Source organism: Pelmatolapia mariae, linkage group LG7 (genome assembly GCF_036321145.2).
Source record: "Pelmatolapia mariae isolate MD_Pm_ZW linkage group LG7, Pm_UMD_F_2, whole genome shotgun sequence".
Lineage (NCBI taxonomy): Eukaryota > Metazoa > Chordata > Actinopteri > Cichliformes > Cichlidae > Pelmatolapia > Pelmatolapia mariae.
In genome coordinates this window covers 4981685-4985400 of record NC_086233.1, presented here as the reverse complement: position 1 = coordinate 4985400, position 3716 = coordinate 4981685, and the positions used below count along the sequence as shown (strand labels likewise).

Sequence of the window (3716 nt, the reverse complement as noted above, 5' to 3'; positions counted from 1 at the left end):
ACAAATATACATCATGTAAACATAATACATCCATACTACATATTATTTTGTGAAAAACTGAGTATTAATATACAAATGCATCAGATATCAGCAAATATCTCATACACTGTCTCGCGATTCTACTGCCGACCTTCACTGTAGCCTAAATAAAGGAAAGTTGTGCAGAAAGTGATGATTGGACTATGCATGCATTATCAGTGCATGAATTTATTGGTAGAGCACTGAGTGGTTTGTTTGAGTGTTTTATCAGATATATTGAGTCCCTGAAACTTCCTGTTGTCTCATGGTACAGAAAAACCCCAATCTATTAACCACCTTTGGGGTTGTTGATCGTTTTTCCAGTTTCTAAGAAATGGTTTGAATATGCAGATGAGAACGTGACTTAAAGCGGGGTGATCGGACCGATCATTCAGACATCTTCTGAAACATCAGGATCATCAGGTCTACAGTGAAGTCAACATGAAGACTCTCAGCCTGACCGTGGGACTGCTGCTCGTGCTGTTCACCATTTACCACAGTGATGCCTGTAAGTCTGCTACTCGTACTTGTGTTAGATCAGTTTTTGAATTTCTGTCTTTCTCTTCATTCAAATGGAGAGTGAGACAGAGCGAGTTCATGGTCATGAAGACCCACATTGATCGTAACCCTTGTGGTGTCCTCGGATCAAAAATGGTCCCTAGGTGAATGGCAAACAAGCATATGGGAATCCCGAGGACACCACAAATTAAGTTCTTCACTGTAATTAAAAGTCAGATAGAATCCCTGTGTAACCAAGTGTGGACATGTTCAGCATTTCTTTCACTGAGACAGATTTTTTTTTACTTAAATTTGTTTTCTATTTTCTACGTATCTCTATCTTTTTGTCTTTGCTTAATAATCTCCCTCTAAGACATAAAATAGGAGCCTTCAAACTGTATTTTTCACTAAGATATAACAAATTGTATTTTGTTGCATTAACCTTAATTATATCTGATATGTTGGAGAAGTCATTAGAAGCAGACGCAGCACTGAGTAATTCCTTTTTTTTCCTGTTACAGCTAAGGCAGTGAATTCACCCGACTTTTGCTGTTTTCACTTCTTTGACAAACGGATCCCAAAGGCGAACATCGTCTCCATCGTGAAAACTCACAGACAATGCTCCACACCAGCATTTGTGTAAGTCTCTTTAATACGATCACTAATGTTTGCCAAGTAAGTCATCTATAAGCAATGTATGATCGTTCAGATTGAAGCCATAACTCTGCTATTAATAGTAAAATATGTGAATATGAGAGCAAAATAATGATACTGATTTTTCTACAGGATCAAGACACCCAGAGGGCTTTTCTGTGTGAAGGAGACCGCAGAGTGGGCAAAGGAACAATTTTTGTCAATGAAAAAAAAAGCTACATGAAAAATCTTTCGTGACTCCGATGAATGCTACAAGCCGAAATGCATCAGTCACTCCGTGAAGTTGCTTTATAAACTTTTTGCATTATCACAGTATCAGCTTCAAAATTTGGGGATTATGTTAAACCTCTGATAAATAAATTTCCTTATTCAGTATATGGACAAAAATATTGGGGCACATCTGAATCTCAGAATTCAGGTATTTTCAGTGTTGTTGCTGCATGTGTATAAAATCCACCAAAATGCCATGCAGTCTGTACAAACATTTGTGAACGACTGAGTCGTGTCATGTTGACCCAGCTTGATGTGACAATATCTCAAAGAGCTTCATCTGAGGAAAGTTTATAATGCAACAATATGTAAAAAACATGTATTAAATCATTTGCTTTCACTATGCTATTTAAATTCTGTATTGTTTTGCTTCATTCTGCATTAAAGTTTATTTCACAAAACTCAGCGACTTCATCTGACAGTGAATGTAAAAGTATGTGTGGTTTGTGGCTCAGCTGCAGGGGAGGGGTGGAGCAGCGGGTGCAGGGTGTGGTGTCAGGGAAGGCTGAACCACACAGCTGTTCTCCATCACCGGGTCATGCCTTCCCTATTTCACGAGGATGCTGGGACCTGACGAGAGAGCGGTGTGGTGTGCTGAGCAGGGGAAGGCAGCTGAAAAACTCCATGAATAAATTATCTTAAAAAATCCTAATCAGTAAAACTGCTGTGAACCTACAACGTCGTGTGCATGGTGGAATCATTTTTATATCACTGCTTCATCCTTCGTTAAAGTTTTATTTCACGAAGCTCATCGACGTTATCTGACAGTGAATGTAAAAGCATTTTCATGCCTGTGTTTTGGAGTTCATCGGATGTGACTGGAACACCTGAATTCGATGATTTGGATGGGTGAACATACCCACATAGCAGACAGGTCTGGCCTGGATCTGGGGTCAAGCTGGCACTGCTGGCTGACTTCTGGCATGGTAAGTGGTATGTCATCCAGATGTGGGCCAGACCTGGCATAGATGGCACTGTTTATGTGATGGCATGCCACATCTGGCTCGATTATGGTTTGGTTTATGTGGTCCAGGCTCATAGAAAGCAGGTCTGGCCTGGATCCGGCATCGAGCTAGCACTTCTGACTGACTGGTGTCATGGCAGAGTGTATGTCATCCAGATGTGGGCCAGCCCTGGCAATGATGGCACTGTTTATGTTCCTATTTTCTTATTTTAGTTAGAAAACACAAATGCCATGTTGGAATACTATAGTGCTATGGTAGCCAACGTTTCAAATGCAGGTTTGTGAGTGTACACTTTATCCAAAACCTAGTGATGGTTTACTCATGTTTACCACTGGGTGGCTGTAGCTCAAGAGGTAGAGCAGGTCGCCTACTGATCAGAAGGTTAGTAGTTTGTTCCCTGACTTCTCCAGTCTGCATGTCAAGAGAGTGAATGTAATTAGGAAGCACTCAGTTTAGAGAAAGTGTGTGAATGTTGTATAGAGCACTCTGGGAGTAATCTGGGAGAGTAGAAAAGCACTGTATAACAATCAGTCCATTCAGTGTCTGAACAGAGTTTCATCATGTTACTTTTGAGTATCATGTTCCGGCACATGTTGTTATTACATGGCTTGGTTAAGGTACACATTAGGCTGACATCTTGGGCCAGCACAGGGCCAGCAGTGTGTCTGCAACTGGCCTTGTGCTGGCCCATGTGTGGGCCACCTCTGGCAAACCAGATCTGGGCCACCAAAGGGCTGTCATTCTTTGCGGTATGTGGGCCATGTGCAAGCACATTGTGTGGGCCAGATCTGGGCCATACCAATTTTGCTATGTGGGTAGATAGAAGGAGGAGATAGAAGCCACTGACATAAAGACAAGAAAGCTCCTTACCATGCATGGAGGGTTTCACCCCAAATCCAGCACCCTGAGGCTGTACGCTAAGCGGAAGGAAGGAGGCCGGGGACTGGTGAGTGTCAGCACCACAGTCCAGGATGAGACAAGGAACATCCACGAATACATCATGAAGATGGCCCCAACTGACAGCGTGCTCAGTGAATACCTCAGGCAGCAGAAACCCAAGAAAGAGGAGGAAGGCGAGGAACCATCATGGAAGGACAGGCCCCTGCACGGTATGTACCACCGGCAGATAGAGGAGGTGGCTGATACCCAGAAATCCTACCAGTGGCTGGACAAAGCTGGATTGAAAGACAGCACGGAGGCACTAATCATGGCAGCACAGGAACAAGCACTGAGTACAAGATCCATAGAGGCTGGGGTCTATCACACCAGGCAAGACCCCAGGTGCAGGCTGTGTAAAGATGCCCCAGAGAC

General features: G+C 43.0%; 1 long non-coding RNA gene across 1 annotated transcript; it reads left to right on the top strand.

The window, feature by feature from the left end:
* Positions 1–422: 422 nt before the first annotated feature.
* LOC134631871 (uncharacterized) lies at positions 423–1444 on the top strand. Its single transcript, XR_010573727.1, has 3 exons — positions 423–526; positions 1038–1155; positions 1303–1444. It is a non-coding gene; the product is annotated as an uncharacterized LOC134631871 (long non-coding RNA).
* The last annotated feature ends 2272 nt before the right edge of the window (positions 1445–3716 follow it).